At 43.5% G+C, this 19,123-nt stretch overlaps 1 protein-coding gene across 1 annotated transcript in view; it reads right to left on the reverse strand.

Annotated features, from left to right (window-relative positions):
* LOC143288264 (protein unc-93 homolog A-like) overlaps positions 1–19,123 on the reverse strand; it is a 102,600-nt gene that overhangs the window by 7,040 nt on the left and 76,437 nt on the right. The window lies entirely within an intron of this gene.

Here is a 19,123-nt window from a genome sequence, read left to right on the forward strand (position 1 = left end):
CACACACACACACACACACACCACACATACACACACACACACCACACATACACACACACCACACATACACACACACACACACACACACACACACACACACACACACACACACACACACACACACACACACCACACACACACACACACACACACACACACACACACACACACACACAAAGAGGACAGAGACACAGGGATTGATATGTAATCTACTGGGGATTGAAAAAAAAAAGTGAGATTAGTCTTACGATCTGTTCCAAGCTTTTCTCTTTTTAAACATACATCACGAATATCCTTCTTTCTTCCAAGTTCCCATTCCCTGTCGCCCACACAAAAAAGCCATAATCAATAGCAAAACATTAAAGCATGCACAGGAAAGTAGAAAATTAGAGAGAGAGGGAACTCATAACTCATTACTGAAAACCGTTTTTTGTTGCTGTTGCTGCTGTTGTTGTTTTTCGTGGCCTATTCTTCAAGACACGCAATAAGGAAGACAGATAGACGGGCAGATAGACAAACAGGCAGACAGGTAGACACAGACAAAGGAGGGTGGAATGCGATCGTACGTGTGTACTCGCGCGTGCGCACCCACGTCTAGATATATATATATATATATATATATATATATATATATATATATATATATATATATATACATACGTGTCTGCGTGTGTGTTCGGCAAGTTACCCCCGCGATGTTAAAAAGTCCTAAAATTAACCGCCCCTGTTAACGTCAGAGCTCAGTCAAAGCCACCACCCAGAAACCTGGCGGCTACTAGCTCCCTCTAGCGTGAAGAACAGAATCGACTGATCTGGCAGCGATTAACTCCCCTGTCGGACGTACGGCCGGAAACCACAGACCGGAAGCCAGTCATTGTGGGCAACATTGTGATGTGTTGTAATGTGCTGTGTTGTGTCGTGTTGTATTGGTTTGTCTTGTATCGTGTATGATTATTGTATTATAATGTTTTGTATTGTATTATATTGTATTGCGTTGTCCTTCATTGTGTTGTGTGTCGGAGGTACTTGCCAGGTATGTTCTTGTTTCTATAACCCACCGTGCACTGACATGGATTACATGATCTTTAACGTGCGTATTTAATCTTCAGCGTGCGTATACATACGAAAGCGGTTCAGGAACTAGTAGGTCTTCACCTAATGTTGACCTGGGAGATCGGAACAATCTCCACCCTTATCCCACAAGTCGCCGTTACCGTGATTCGAACCCGGGACCCTCAGACTGAAAGTCCATTTTAAAAATTCCATTTTGATAAGTTGACACTTTACAGCAACAACAACAACAACATCTTAATAGACATTTATAAATAAATATATATATATATATATATATATATATATATATATATATAAGGAAAAGACCCCCCCCCAAAAAAAAAAACAAAAAAAAAACCAACAACAACCCCCCCCCCCCCCCCCCCCATAAAAACAACACCATCAGCAACAGAAAAAACATGTATAGACTTAGAGACAGGAACAGTCAAGCAGCTGGATTATACATAGGTTTGTTGTTCTCATCGTGGAGTATCATCACATCATTCATTTCTTAAATCTTACACAAGCTGTCAAGGAATGCAAACTGTCAAGTATCTCAGAGTATGTTCACAGTAAATGAACATCACACTGATTTACGAATATCAAAAAAATATTTAAAAATGTTGAAAAAGAAAAAAAAGGGTGGTTAATTTTCATAAATCATGAACAGGTTATTAATAATAATAATGATAATAATAATACTATGAAGAAGAACAAGAACAACAAGAACAAGAACAAGAAGAACAAGAACACCACCACCACCACTAGCCCCCCTCCTCCTCCTCCTCCTACTAATCATAATGGGGGTGGGGGGGGGGGGAGGAGAAGAAAAAGAACAACAATAACAATAATGATAATAATGACGGAAATCTATATAGCGCCTCCCAACCCTCAAGGAGCTTTGCAAAAAAGAAAAAAAATAGGGGGGGGAGGGGGGGGGGGGGTAAAGGGGGGGGGGGGAATTGGGAGGGGGGGGGGGAAGCAATAACCAAGGAACAATAACATGGTACGGTGAGGTGTGTAAGCAGCGGTACGGGTTAATTGGTTTTCTTGTTATCGAGGCAGTCGTGCGGGCAGATTTCTGTACCTTCCGTCCTGGTTTGTCAGGTCCCTCGAAGTCTGTGTGTGCTTCTCTCTCTTTCTCTCTCTCTGTTTCTGTCTCTCTGTCTCCCTCTCCGCTCTGTGTGTCTGTCTGACTGCCTCTCTCTGTCCGTTTCTGTCTGTCTCTCTGTCCGCTCACAAAGCAAAGTTATTTGGAGTCAAGAAAGGTACAATGGCCAAGCTTCGCTGAGAGAGGGAGAGACAGACAGACAGACAGACAGACAGAGACAGAGAGAGAGAGAGAAACAGAGAGAGAGGGACAGATACAGAGAGAGGGAGAGACAGACAGAGACAGAGAGAACGAACGAACGAACGATTTATTCAATATAAGGCCATATAAGGTCTGTTTGTCTGTATGGAATAGAGACAGAGAGAGAGAGAGACACAGACAGAGGGACAGATACAGAGAGAGGGAGACAGAGACAGAGACAGACAAAGAGACAGATAGGGACAAATACAGAGAGAGAGAGAGGCAGACAGACAGACAGGGAGAGATACAGAGAGGGCGAGAGAGAAAGAGAAAGAGGCAGACAGACAGGGACATATATATATATATATATATATATATATATATATATATATCAATATATATTGATATATATATATATTGATATATATATATATATATATATATATATATATATAGAGAGAGAGAGAGAGAGAGAGAGAGAGAGAGAGAGCGAAGCTGACAAACAGACGGACAGACAGACAGACAAGGACATATACAGAGAGAGACAGAGAGAGGCGAAACGAAACGAATACACACACACACACACACACACACACACACACACACACAAGGAGGAAGGAACGGAGAAGCGAAAGGAACATCTATTTTACCAGGGAAATGAGATCAGCAAGTAACATGTTTTTTTCCACCCAACCATAGAGAGACAGAGAGAGAGAGAGAGAGTAGGGAGAGAGAGAGAGAGTAGAGAGCGAGGGAGAGAGAGAGAGAGAGAGTAGGGAGCGAGGGAGAGACAGAGAGAGTAGGGAGGGAGGGAGAGACAGAGAGAGAAAGGAGGGAGGGAGAGACACAGACAGAGAGAGAGAGAGAGTAGGGAGGGAGGGAGAGACAGAGAGCGAGAGAGAGTAGGGAGGGAGGGAGAGACACCGACACAGAGAGAGAGACAGACAGACAGAGGCAGAGACAGACAGACACAGAGAGACAGAGAGAGAGAGAGAAAGAGAGACAGACAGACAGACAGAGACAGACAGAGAGAGAGAGATGTGTGTGAGTGTGTGTGTGTGTGTGTGTGTGTGTGTGTGTGTGTGTGTGTGTGTGTGTGTGTAGGGAGGAAGAGTTTGGGGGGCGGATAGGGGTTAGGGGGGGGGCTGAAGGGGGGGGAGATGATCCGGATCGCGTGGGCCTTGTTCGCTGCTGTTAATGGACGCATGGTTATCGGGTTCCGCTTCCTAATCTCCTCAGCAGTAGGTACCCGTGGGTAACCCTACCTCCTCCCCCCCCCCATCCCCTCCTCCCTCCTATCCTCCATATTGTATCCTCCTAAGAACCGCTCTCCCCCCCACCCCCACCCCCCAACATCTCTTTTGCTCTGTCTGTCTGTCCGTCTGTCTGTCTGTCTCAGCCTCTCTCTGTGTCTCTGCCTGTCCGCGTGTTGATCTCTTTTCAGACTGAACAAACGCTCACAAAACGCACACACATACACGTACACATACATACTGATGCACATATACAAATACACGTACAAGCACGCACACATATACACACACGTACATGTGTGTGTGTGTGTGTGTGTATATATATATATATATATATATATATATATATATATATATGTATGTATATATATATATATATATATATTACACATGTATACACACAGACATACACGCGTGGGCGAGCTCATGCACACACACCCTGACACCCACCCACCCACACGCACGTACACACAGACACAGACACACTACACAGGCACACTACACGCACACGCACGCACACACACACACACACAAACACACACACAGAAAGACACACACACACACACACACACACACGCACACACACACAGAAAGACACACACAGAAAGACACACACACACACACACACACACAGAGAAAGACACACACACACACACACACACAGAAAGACACACACCTCCTATTCTTTCTCCACCTACCTCCGCTTCTTCCTGAACCTACGCCCTCTTCCTCCTTCTCCTTCACCCCATCCACTCCCCCCCCCCCCCCCCCCCCCCCCCCCCCCCGCACCCTCCACAACCCCCACCCTGTCTCTCCTCCAATATCGCTTCCTTCCTCTGTTCCCCAGTGTGACTGATGGGATAATGGTGGGATTCAATCTCACGGCCTGTCTTCTAGACTGACACCTTTCCTGTCCTCATCGTCAGTCGCTTCATTGCCACAACTAAATAAGGACTGTTTGTAGGTCATGTTCAGCATACGATGGCCTGGGCGCTGAACAGACAGACCGACAGACAGAGACAGATAAACGCCACGGAGAGAGAGAGAGAGAGAGGAAGAGAGACAAAGACAGAGGGACAGACAGACAGACAGAGATAAACGCCATGGAGAGAGAGAGAGACAGACAGACAGAGACAGATAAACACCATGGAGAGACAGACAGACAGACAGAGACAGACAGACATATAGATAGAGACACTGAGAGACAGAGACAGACAGACTAAACCAAAGCATACACACACAAAAACACGCACACAAGCATACATACACATTGTCACGCTCGCACGCGTGTTCGTACGTGCACACACACACACACACTCACACACAAAAACCAAAAACAACAACAACACAGACACGCAGAGTGTCATGATTGTACACAAACACACACACAAACATAAACACACACACACACACACACACAAAGACACACACACACCTACACACACACACAAACACCTATTCTTTCTCCACCTAACTCCACTTCTTCCTGAACCTATGCCCTCTTCCTCCTTCTCCTTCACCCCATCCACTCCCCCCCAACCCCCCCCCCCCCCCCTCCGCACCCTCCACAACCACCACCATGTCTCTCCTCCAATATCGCTTCCTTCCTCTGTTCCCCAGTGTGACTGATGGGATAATGGTGGGATTCAATCTCACGGCCTGTCTTCTAGACTGACACCTTTCCTGTCCTCATCGTCAGTCGCTTCATTGCCACAACTAAATCAGGACTGTTTGTAGGTCATGTTCAGCATACGATGGCCTGGGCGCTGAACAGACAGACCGACAGAGATAGACAGATAAACGCCACGGAGAGAGAGAGAGAGAGAGACAGACAGACAAACAGACAGGCAGAGACAGATAAACGCCATGGAGAGAGACAGACAGACAGACAGACAGACAGAGATAGACAGAGATAGACAGATAAACGCCAGAGAGAGAGAGACAGAGACAGACAGACACTGAGAGACAGAGACAGACAGACAAACCAACGCACACACACACACCTATTCTTTCTCACACACACTACCACACACACACACACACGCACACTACCACACACACATACACACACACACACACACACCTACACCTACACACACACCTCCTATTCTTTCTCCACCTACCTCCACTTCTTCCTGAACCTACGCCCTCTTCCTCCTCCTTCTCCTTCACACCATCCACTCCCCCCCCCTCCCCCACCACCCCCACCCCCCACCCTGTCTCTCCTCCAATATCGCTTCCTTCCTCTGTTCCCCAGTGTGACTGATGGGATAATGGTGCGATTCAATCTCACGGCCTGTCTTCTAGACTGACACCTTTCCTGTCCTCATCGTCAGTCGCTTCATTGCCACAACTAAATCAGGACAGTTTGTAGGTCATGTTCAGCATACGATGGCCTGGGCGCTGAACAGACAGACCGACACACAGAGACAGATAAACGCCAGTGAGAGAGAGAGAGAGAGAGAGAGAGAGAGAGAGAGAGAGAGAGAGAGAGAACAGTGACAGAAACAGAAAAAGACAAACAGACGCAAACACACACACACACGTTACATTTTACAAAGCCGATTTTCATTGTTGACACTTAAAGCGTTTGGATGAGAATAGATCAGGCATTTAGAAGATACAAAGCCGATTTTCATTGTTGACACTTAATCTTAACGACAATCACTTCACACCTTGCGTTGCTTGACGGCTTAGACTGAGGTGAGAACTATGTTTCTGACACACTGTATCTAATTATATATCTCTTTTGTCGGATCAGTAAACTACAAGAATTATATACTGGCAGAATCGTTGCAATTCCGTCTTTAAATCTATTCCATGTGCGTTTGCCTACGTTGAACTGAGTTAATGCAGTTTGTAATTTTCAATGATGGACTTTAACTGTTAAAACTGACCCTTTTCAGGTGACTTAAATTAAGAGTATAAATTCATCTTAAATAATCAATACTTCATTTCATACTCATTAGAAAAGAGGTGTTGGGGTGTTTCTTTTGCGACCAATCCGATGTAAATTGGTTCAGGAATAATTTAAAAATCTATCACTGAACACTTTGTAACAAACACAGATTATTCAAATATTAAGCCCGATAGGCCCGGTTTGCTTTGCACCACAAGCGGGCGTCATTGCAGTTCTCTGGTCTTGCATAAATAGCCACAGCAGGTGATGACTGGTCACTTTTCACCTGGCCAGTCACTGGCTAAAGCCTGCTCTCTCTCTCTCGCTCTCTCTCTCTCTTGCTGTGTCGCAAGCAGTGTGTGTTGCCGCAAGAGGCCAGCATCTCGCTGCGTATCGCTGCATTGTCTTCTTATGTCTTCTTCTTTACTTAACTATTGTAAATAAAACAATAGAAAAAAATCCTTTTGTGAGTAGCCGGCTATATGTCCCTGGGCCAGTGCGTGCATATTTTCTATCCTTTAATACAATAAATCAGTAATTCTTTTGTATAATAATACCACTCGGGACCACGGCTACATTGATATAGATATATAATAGATTCTTGCAACACATTACTATAACACAGCACGTGTGTGTTACAGCAATATAATTTTGGGTCCAACAGGATTCAACAGACGATACTAACTAATTCCCTGTGCATGCTCTCCGCGCTATGCCTACTGGGATTGTTAACAACAAATGGATTATGGGACTTATTATACTTTCATTATGAAACAGATACGATGGACACAATAATTACCAACCACCGGAACAGATTCGTCAGATTTGTCGATCACTTCCAAAAGGGGCGTGTGGCCTACACCAACCCTACTGCACCGCCATGCAATCTCCATAGCTGCAGACATGACATGGGAGAGATAATGACGTCATTCATCAGACAGGCTGGATTGACACTGTCAAGAGGCGAACGAGAAGACGACGAAGAAAGAAAGAAAGAAGAAGAAGAAAAAAAAAAATCATTTGTGTCACGTCAGGTGGATAAAATGTTCGACGCCTGGATATAATCATTGTGAAAGGAAGCGTTCAGCACAGTCTTGCCACGGAGTCCTGGTCCTGAAATAGACCATTATCGTCACCATCCTCTTCTTGTTTCTTCGTCAAAATAAAATAAGAAGAAGGAGAAAAAAAAGAAAATTATCATCATTATTATTATTAGTCGTAGAAGTAGTATCATTATTAACAGTATTAGTATTGTTGTTGTTGTTATTATTATTATTATTATAGTGTTTTGCATGCTTCTTCATTGGCTGAAAAAAACACCACAAACAAACAAACAAACAAAACAAAAAACAAAAAAACCCAACCCACAAACAACAAATAAACAACCCACAAACAAACAACAAATAAACAAACAACAAATGACCAACCCACAAACAAACAACAAATAAACAACAACCCACAAACAAACAGACAACAAAAAAAGACCCTACACTCACGTACACCATATGTATGCGCGCGTGCATTCTTTCACTGTTTCTTTGTGTGTCAGATACACGCACATAGATATACACTACAGATCAACACGCACGCGCATACTGATAAATAGAACAGTTTCTGCGCGTGCGCGCGCGCGCACACACACACACCTCTGACATAGACATTACACCACGCACACACACACACACACACACACACACACACACCTCTGACATAGACACTACACCACGCACATACACACACACACACACACACACACACACACACACGTCTGACATAGACATTACACACCACACACACACACACACACACACACACACGTCTGACATAGACATTACACACCACACACACACACACACACACACACACACCTCTGACATAGACATTACACCACACACACACACACACACACACACACACACACCTCTGACACAGACATTACACACACACACACACACACACACACACACACACACGCACCTCTAACACAGAATCACACACACACACACACACACACACACACACAGGGAAGCAAAAAAACACCCTCATCACCCCCCACTCCCCCCTCCCTCCCTGTATCGCGCCAGTGAGCAAACACATAAGGGAGATAATTTTCCATTACTCTCCAAACTTTTCGCCCTGCCAGACGATCATTATGACGTCGTCTTGTGATACGTCATCCAAGATGACGCATTTTTCCGCCATCTTCAGCAAGCATCTTTCAGGCCCAAGGGCAATTTTGGGGGGGCCCAGAAAGGTCACCTCCATCGGCATAATTAGAAATTATTTTCTGGCCAGAGTATCTATTGGGACCATTTCGAAAGCATCTCGCTGGTGTTATGTCAATATGCCTCTACTGACTACATCTTCTGTGTGTGTGTGTGTGTGTGTGTGTGTGTGTGTGTGTGCTATTTGCGCGTGTATTCTTTTTCCGATATAATTTCTTGCGTGTTGCTTGTGATGGTTGATGTTTGCTATGCTACCCCCATTCCCATTTTCCCCTTTGTTTTCTTTGTATTTGTTTTCCTTTTGTTTGTTTGTTTGTTGTTGTAAGGGCCGGTTGTAAAAGAAGAAGCTATACAAACATCTTTTACCTTCAGTACAGACCATCTTGACTTGACTTGTACGAAGTTTTACCTTTTCATCATTCATAAACCTGGGTATCAAATCTTGTAAGCGTGGTATATTACTGACTGCCGGGGGCTGATTTGTGGTGGGGGTTATTTTCTATGTGACGCGTGTTCAGTGCAAAATGGGGTACACGGCAGGGCAAAAGAGACCAAAATGATGATTTTTCATGATTTGGGTTTTTGATGGATCTTGATTCTTGAGCATATCTTCTATCATATGCATAAGTTTTTCCACTTTAAAGATGTCTTTAACAATGAAAAAATTGCCAATAAAGATTGCTTGCTGAATCATGGAAGTGTTTTATTTTGTTCAATTTCGACGCAAGTCGTCAAGTTTCTGGCCTTGACAACATACCTTGGACTTACTCAATGATGAGTAAACCTACAACCATGAGACTTTACATGATTGTTATAACATGTTATTGAAGTTCTGTCGTGAGTGTGTAAGAAATTATTCTCTGGGTTTTAATTCATAGCGGTTCCAGTGGTTTTACCCACTGTAAATTTTGAGGATTTCGCAATACCCAAAATTAAAAAAAAATAAAATAAAATATACAATAATCGAAGAATCAACACAGTCTCACGTGAAAATGAAGATAATGTCATTGTGCATCAAGTCCACATAACAAACAGTGTTTGCATGCACCACATGGACCACAAACCCGATTTATCTGATACATTGTTTGGCGGCCATTTTGATTTGTTTCCATAGCAACGGGTATTGACAGAAATCTCAGATAACTTTTTCTGCGACCCACAAGTGATGATACACCTAGGAGACAAAAAAAACAACAACAAACAAACAAACAAGAGATATTGTTGGAGATTAAAAAAAAAGAAAAAAGAAAAGAAAAAAAAAGAAGTCGTTATTTGACTTAGTATCTGGCCTTAAGAGGTTTTGCAACATCTTTTGAAAACGTGTCCAGACATGTTGGACAGTCCTCAGCTGATCCTTAAGGTCAAAACAATGGACACTTAATTAATACGCGCGCGAGACACGCAGAGTGAAGCAGAGTGAGGGGTGGGGACAGACAGACCTAGAGAGAGAAGGGGGAAGGAGGGGGCCGGGGGGTGTTGGGGGGGGGGGGGGGGGGGGCGGAGAGAGAGAACACGGAGCACTGAACACTGTTCAATGTCATTAGCTGCGAAAAGCTCTGGTGACACAGTTGGTACAAATCGGAACAAAATGGTGCAAAATAGATTAAATGGAACAGAAAGGGGGGGGGGGGGGGACAAGAAAAAAAACAAAAACAAAAACAAACAACCAACAATAAAACAGAATTGAAACAATATAAACTAATAAGAGATTTGCGACACTTTGGCACATTGCCATTAACTTAAAAGTACCTGTGTGACATGGGGTAATCTGCCTTCTTTTTTTTCAGTCGTTCGTCTCCAAGGTTTGGACAGTACACAGAAAATAAAGTACAGATAAATCATATAATGAATATTTTACGCATGTAACATCGATATACATCACATCAATACAAACCCATACTAAATTACAAACAAATCATATAATAAATATTTACCCATGTAACATCAAAACCCATCATATCAATACGAACACATCAAATAATTACAATGTCGAGATTGACCATCCAAATGTAGCCCTTCCTTTTTATCTATGCTTTTTTCCTCATAGAACCCATACTATTTTTTGATTGATTAATGAGTATTTGGACCGATGGTGGACGTTTTCCGTATATTATTTATTGCCTCAGATACATATTTTGCAAGTGAAAGTATCATACCTTCATTTTCTGTCATCAGTATGCCGAACAAATCTTTTCTCTGCGCTGGAGCAGTATTGAAAATGGTGCAATTTTTTAATATTTTTTTTTCGTAATTCATAATTCATCGTATCTTTTGCAGTTAAATACGAAACGATTTTCATCTTCTGGGCTTTCGTCACATAATGGGCAAGGAGATGTTGCTACGTCTGAATCGAACCATCTTCTGTTGGCATTCAGTCCAAGTGCTCTCAGTCTGAGCTTCGCAAAGCAGATTTTATGCCATTTATTTGTTATAATCACACACACACACACACACACACACACACACACACAGAGAGAGAGAGAGAGAGAGAGAGAGAGAGAACACTCCTCCCACCGTTTCCACCTTCCCCAGTCCTAGGGGGGAGTGAGACTGATCGGAGTACAAATACCTTTCCTGTGCACATAGCACGATGCCTCTTCTTCTTCTTCTGCGTTCGTGGGCTGAAACTCCCACGTTCACTCGTATGCACAAGAGTGGGCTTTTACGTGTATGACCGTTTTTACCCCGCCATGTAGGCAGCCATACTCCGCTTTCGGGGGTGTGCATGCTGGGTATGTTCCTGTTTCCATAACCCACCGAACGCTGACATGAATTACACGATCTTTAACGCGCGTATTTGATCTTCTGCATGCATATACACACGAAGGGGGTTCAGGTACTAGCAGGTCTGCACATATGTTAACCTGGGAGATCGTAAAAATCTCCACCCTGTACCCACCAGGCGCCGTCACCGTGATTCGAACCCGGGACCCTCAGATTGAAAGTCCAGCACTTTAACCACTCGGCTACTGCGCCCGTCAGCACGATGCCGAAACGTGGGCTTTTTGTGGGTTTTTTGTTGTTGTTTGTTTGTTTGTTTTTTTAAGCCCCTGGTTACTGGTGAACACAGAATCTGAAGTCATCAAGCTGAAACCGACTCTGCCACAGTACCTCTTTGTCGTGACTTACTTAATAATATTAATAATAATAATAATGGTATTTATATAGCGCTGGATCTTGTGCAGAGACAAATCAAAGCGCTTTCGCACCAGTCATTCACACGCATGCATTACTCTAATACTGTAGAAACTAAAGACAAGGAAGGGCAGGCAAGGGAGGCTATTTTGGGAAGAGGTGGGTTTTATGGCCAGACTCTTTCTCTCTCTCTCTTTCTCTTCCAAAGGAATATTATGAATATCCATGTTTGTTTACATTATATTTATTGATGGCATCTGCTGATGACAGTACTGTTCGAAACACGGCTTAGTATCTACTAGGGCTTTTAAACTCAAAGAGACAGTGTTGTCTTAGTTTATTTCTTCATTAAGCTGCGAAGTCAGTTGTATACATAATGGCAGTTATGATAACATTTTCAGATTTTGTTATTGCCCCTTGTTCATATGGGGCTGTAAATTAAATGAATTAATTGTATCAGTCTCCCCCTCCTCCCGCCCCTCTCTCTCACCCTCCCCCCTCTCTCTCCCTCCTTCTCTCTCTCTCTCTCTCTCCCCATCCTTCCCTTTTTCTCTCTCCTTTCCCCCCTCTCTCTCTCCCCCTCCCTCTCTCTATGGACAAGGCAATGCCTAAAATCTTTATCCTTGAATAATAAAGTTTTTGAATCTCTCTCTCTCTCTCCAACCCTCCTCCCTCTCTCTCCCTCCATCATTCCCTCTCTCCCTCCCCCCCCTCTCTCTCTCCTCCCCCTCCCCCCCCTCTCTCTCTCCTTCCCCCCCCCCCCCTCCCTCCACCCTCTCTCTCTTCAGCAACTTCCTGATTCCATTTTCGCCCTTGTATGTCTTTCTTCTTGTCTGTGTGTCGGTGAATCGATTTCGTTTTTATATTGTTTTTATATTCTTTCTTTCATTTTCTGTTTGTGTGTGTGTTTGGCTTAGTTTTCCAGCTGAAGGCTGTTTATCTGTCCTTGCGTTTTATGTTTGTTTCTTAAATAGTTATATATATATATATATATATATATATATATATATGGAGAACCTGACTGTTGACAGAAAGTACTTTTGAGAGCATCATCTCAGTTTTCAGTGGTTCTCTTTTCTTTCTCTGTGGGTCTGGCTCTGTGTGTTGTGCTAATGTTGATCTGAACGTAAGAGCCACGTGTATTATAGTCCTCCTAAAAGCAAATAAAAGTTAATAACTAAATAAATAATCAGCAAGTGTTGACCATCTCATGGTTATATCGTGCACGCACACACACACACACACACACACACACACACAACAACAACAACAACAACAAAAACAAACAAAACATACAAACACACATGCACATACAGAGAGAGAGAAAGAGAGAGAGAGAGCTCCTACAAAAATGCCCTATCATTTTCCGCCCAGTAAACATAAACCTCAGCAGACAGACAAAGTAATGATTCTCTCTATCAGCTGTCCTCCACTCTCTCCCTCCCTCCCCCTCCCTCCCTCTCTCTCCCTCCTCCATGCTCCTCTGCCTCCTCCCCCCCCCTCTCCACCCCCCTTCTCCCCCTCCCGATCCTCTCTCTCTCCACTATTCTCCACAGAAAGCACGTCAATCTTAGCTCAGAGAGAGAGAGAGAGAGAAAACAAACTTTCTCTCTACTCTTGGCAACTCCAGATTGACGTCACGGCAATGACGTCAACATCTCTTTGCAGACACGCATACGCAGTTTATCGTTGTACTCATGGGGGGGGGGGGGGGGGGGGGGGGGAAGAAAAGAAAAAAGAAAGAACTTGCGCAATGTCACTCACCCATAAGGCTTCACACGGACACATTCCAATTTGTCCTTCATCATATGTGTGCCCCCCCCCCCCCAACTCTACTTCCGGAACGGACGTTCGGCGCTAAAATGATTTTTGTGTGTCAGAAACTTTGAGATGTGAGTTAATCGATTCAATGCTTCTACAGGATTCTTCAATAAAAGAGTGACAAAACACTGACAAATGTCTGCCTTCACAGAAGAAGAAAGAAGATGATGAAAGAGGAGGTGGAGGAGGAGGAGGAGGAAGAGGAGGAGGAAGAGGGGAGGGTTGCTGAAGGGACAGAAAAGCTGGTCCACGCGATGACCAATAACAGAAACGTCGAGATCCGCCGTGTCAGTAAACTCACACAGGAGACATGGATGCACGTGCATTTGCACTGTAGTGTCCAACACTTGAGAGAGTGTGTCTACTGAGGGGACTCGTAACCTACTCCCTTGTCCATCCCCAGTCACACACACACACACACACACACAGAGGCACACACACACACACACACACACCTGTTAACGCCCAACTTAAAAAAACAAACAAAAAAAAAAAAAAACGTTGTCTGCACTCTTGCAACTCCAGAATCATTGACGTCATGATAATGATGTCATCATCTCTTCGCAGACACGCATGCGCAGTTAAATCGTTGTGCGAAACTATGTCAATGTCTCACAGGAAGGCTTAACACAGACGCATTCTAATTCGTCCTTCATCATTTGCTTATTTATCATCATTGTTGTCTTTTTTATTTATTTATTTATTTATTATTATTACTACTACTACTACTTTTTTTTCTTTATTTTAAAAAAAATTTATTTATGTACGCTTATAGCTGACTTCATCAAGTTTTTGCGCCTTATACATATTATTATTATTAGTAGTAGTTCTCTTTTTTTATGTATTTATCTACTATTTATCCCCCCCCCCCCCTTTTTTTTTTTCTCTAGTCCTGACTAAACGCGTTGGGTTACGCTGCTGGTCAGGCATCTGCTTAGCAGATGTGGTGTAGCGTATATGGATTTGTCCGAGCGCAGTGACGCCTCCTTGAGCTACTGAAACCGAAACTGAAACCTTCATCATGATTTATGTGCCACTCTATGGGAAAGGACCTCCAGTGATAAAGTGATTTGTCTGTCAGAAACTGTAAGATAAGGGTTAACTCTTTCCATACGAACAGGCGAAAGAGACGACGTTAACAGCGTTTCTCCCCAATTACCACCATCAAAATATTACAAGCGGAAGGCTCTTACACTGAGGAGGTGAATGTTGACAAAGAATACCACAATTCTGACGACGGAAGCTGAAGGTTGGGTCATGGAGACACCCACTGGACATCCGAGGGGTCTGTGTAGAGGAGAAGAGAGGACTGGCCGTACTGAGTGAGTTAATCGATTCAGTACTACCACAGGCTTCTCTGTTGAGTGACAAAGCACAAAGGGACACCAGCACTTATAGAAGAAGTAAGATGGGGAGGAGGAGGAGGAGGAGGAAGGGTAGAAGAAGTAGAAGGAGAAGGAAGGGGAAGAGAAAAAGATGATGAAGAAGAAGAACAAGAGCAAGAAAGGAAGAAGGCGTTGAAGGAAGAAGAAGAAGAAGTAGGAAGAGGGGGGAGGAGGAGAAGGAGGAGGAAATTAATGAAGAGGAAAATGACGACTATGATGAAATCGACGACGACCATGTTGTTGTTGCAGAGACCATGTCATACAGCTGCTGCTGCTGTTGCCGATAATGATGATGACTGTAAAAGGAAAGCCAGATTGATAAGTAGAAAGAAAAGAAAAAAAAGATGAAGGAACAGGATGAAAGCGAATATGCTATGCTTTTAATCAAGAAAAATAGAGGTTTTTTTTTTTTAACATTAATTCTCAGGAAGTAAATAAACAACAAAACAATAACAAACACAATGACAAAACGTTCTTCAAAGCAAACAAACGTGAGCAAGTCTATGTGAACCCACCACCACCACCACCACCACCACCACTGCTTCTACTAACACTACACAATGAGGCCACTGATCTGCCAGTAACACGAACCATGACCATTCCGTTCTCTGGATACCAGTCAGACCCCCACATCGCTGGCTGCAATCGGCAGAGAGAAAGCTCCCAACGCACACAAGACACGGGTCACCCAACCTTTCTAGAAATAAACCACTGCGGAAGTACAGCCTCCAAGGAAATCACTCCGTGCCATTTTCTCCAGCAGAAGCAAAAATGGAGAAGGAAGAAGTTGGAGAAGAATTTCTGAAGGAAAGAACATGCGGGGGGTGGGGGGGGTGTAAATATTATCTGTTGTGGAACAGACAAACAAGAATTGAACAGAAGCAGTGAATGTTCTTTTTCAAAGTAGGTAGGTCCGAATAGCCTCCTTTGTTGAGCATGAAATGGTAATAATGATGGTAAGGATGAAGAAGAAGGAGGAGGAGGAGAAGAAGAAGGAGGAGGAGGAGAAGAAGGAGGAGGAGGGGAACAAGAAAGAGAAGGAGGAGGAAGAAGAGGAGAAGAAGAACAAGAAGAGGAGGAGGGGAACAAGGAGAAGGAGGAGGAGAAGGAGAACAAGAATAAGACGACGACGAAGAAGAAGAAAAAGAAGATGGAAGATGGGGGGGAGGAGGAGGAGGAGGAGGTTTGCTGGGGGGATAAAAAAACAACTGATCCCCCAACGACCGTTTAACTCTCTCCATACGAAGAGACGTCGTTAACAGCGTTTCACCCCAATTACCGCCATCAAAATATTGCAAGCGGAAGGCTCTTGTACTGAAGAGGTGAATGTTGACAAAGAATACCACAATTCTGACGACGGAAGCTAAAGGTTGGGTCATTGAGACACCCACTGGACATCCGAGTGGTCCGTGTAGAGGAGAAGAGAGGACTGGCCGTACTGAGTGAGTTAAAGAAAACTTTTGAGATGCCCAGTGGGAAGCAAAATCAAGTTGGTGTCATGGGTGTGCGTGCACAGACAGTGTAATGGTGTAATGTCCTACACTTGAGAGAGAGAGAGAGAGAGTAGTCACTCTTATCCATCCCCCCGCCCCCCCAACCTCCCCACACACACCTACTCAGACGGACAGACAGACATAAGACATACAAATACAGACATATAGGTTGTAACAAGAAGTGGTAGAAGAATCACAGAGAGAGAGAGCGGCAGACAGACAGAGACAAAACCAGACCAGTTTGCAGGGTAGGTCGGCATAACTGCGAACGTGCCAGTCGAAGCGATCAACTCAGCGTGTGTGTTGTACAGATCATAGGATCGCCAAGTCAGCTCTTCTGTTTTTGAAGGCTTTCTCCGATTGGTTGCACTAGGAAAAATTCGTCTGCACCTTCTTTTCAACGTTTTTTTTCTTCTCTCCAACGGTTGAAATAGAAGGGTTGCCTGAGGGTAAATGCGAACGGGCAAGTCTAACTGCGAACGATGGGTTTGGGTACATATGTCGACAATTAAAACAGAAGGAGGTCTTGAACTCATTAGACATAACAAGTCATTGGACCATCGCACCAGATTGTTGCTTTTGATCACACGTGCACTCACACACAGACACACATTTAAACACACATATCGCACACCGCACACAAACACACCCTTTTGACAGCGCTCAGTTTGTCAAATTCACTCACGTCAAAATACCCCATGGTCTAATTTATATACGACACTATTTTGGAGATTACTGTGAAAACTGACGTTGTCATACGTCACCAACATGCTTTCTTAAATGATCCCAGCACTGGTAATGCATAATTCAGTCAACATACCCAGTCAAATCAGCTATTTCAAACTGTGTCAAAAGTTCAAGTCGTGAGTCTTGCTTGCTTCCCTTGATTTTTTTAGGATTGTGAGAGCACGCTTGTCAACTTGCTCGGCTGTTGTGCGCGAAGAGAAGAAAGAACGCGGATATAGCCAGAGATAGTTGATATAATAATAATAATAATAATAATTGTATTTATATACCGCTGAATCTTGTGCAGAGACAAATCAAAGCGCTTTCGCACCAGTCATATTCACACGCATGCATAACTCTAAAACTGGAGAAATTGAAAGACAAGGAAGAGGCAGGGAAGGGAGGCTATTTTGGGAAGAGGTGGGGTTTAAGGCCAGACTTGAAACATTTGACAGGTTCTTGGAAAATGAAGATTTATTAAGGTATCAGAACGTGTGTGGTGAGAACGCTTCGAAGAGGGGCGGTACACGAATCATTCGCAATTACACGCTGCTCGCAACTAGACCAACCTACCCTAATGGTAGAGATAAAGAAGTGAAGACGAAAGTTCACAGAGAGAGAGAGAGAGAGTGACAGACAGACAGACGGAAACAGAGATATAGACAAAGACACAGACAGAGAGAGACCAGTAAGGTGTTATCACTCAACCGTGCCCGAACACTGATACTTCACAGATGTCACTGTTGCACACAAGGTTCACAACTTAACCACCGTGACAAAAAGAAGTAGGGGTATCTGCAACAGCAGTCTGCCATTACATTTTGATGATCAGTGATGACCATGATGTCCCCAGTTAGGGAGATTTCAAGATCAAGTTCTGATGTGGAGTGATGGCCTAGAAGTAACGCGTCCGCCTAGGAAGAGAAAGAATCTGAGCGCGCTGGTTCGAATCACGGCTCAGCCGCCGATATTCACCCCCCACACCCCTCCTCTAGACCTTGAGTGGTGGTCTGGACGCTAGCCATTCGGATGAGACGATAAACCGAGGTCCCGTTTGTAGCATGCACTTAGCGCACGTAAAAGAACCCACGGCAAGAAAAGGGTTGTTCCTGGCAAAATTATGTAGAACAAGAGAGGCAAGGCCTTCAAGACTCACTTGTGATACACTTTAAAAAAATCCAAGCTTTTTATGTATTCAGTATAATTTCAAAATGTAATGTTTAAGATGAGAGAGATCAGTTTAAAGCAAATTAACTCCCCTAGCATTAATTACAGAGTAATTTCCCTTTTTTACTATCTGCACCAAAACATTTGCAAAATAAATAAAACTTCCATGCTTAGCAAAAGAAGTTCCTGTTTGAACAAAAAATGATAATAATGACTGCTCTAGTTGTTGGGTCAGAATATCAGATCAAAGTGCCAAGTTTAGAGAATACAAAAAATATAAATATAACAGTAAATGCAGTTTGCATATAATTAGGCTTCATTCTTTATTTTTTTGTGCCCATCCCAGAGGTGCAATATTGTTTTAAACAAGATGACTGGAAAGAACTGAATTGTTCCTATTTTTATGCCAAATTTGGTGTCAACTGACAAAGTATTTTCAGAGAAAATGTCAATGTTAAAGTTTACCACGGACACACAGACACACAGACACACACACACACACACAGACAACCGAACACCACACAGACAACCGAACACCGGGTTAAAACATAGACTCACTTTGTTTACACAAGTGAGTCAAAAATCCAATTCGATAGGAGAAACAAATAAAACTGCACGCAGGAAAAAATACAAAAAAAAGAAAAAGAAAAAAAGGGGGGTGGCGCTGTAGTGTAG

Source organism: Babylonia areolata, chromosome 12 (genome assembly GCF_041734735.1).
Source record: "Babylonia areolata isolate BAREFJ2019XMU chromosome 12, ASM4173473v1, whole genome shotgun sequence".
Taxonomy (NCBI): Eukaryota; Metazoa; Mollusca; class Gastropoda; order Neogastropoda; family Buccinidae; genus Babylonia; species Babylonia areolata.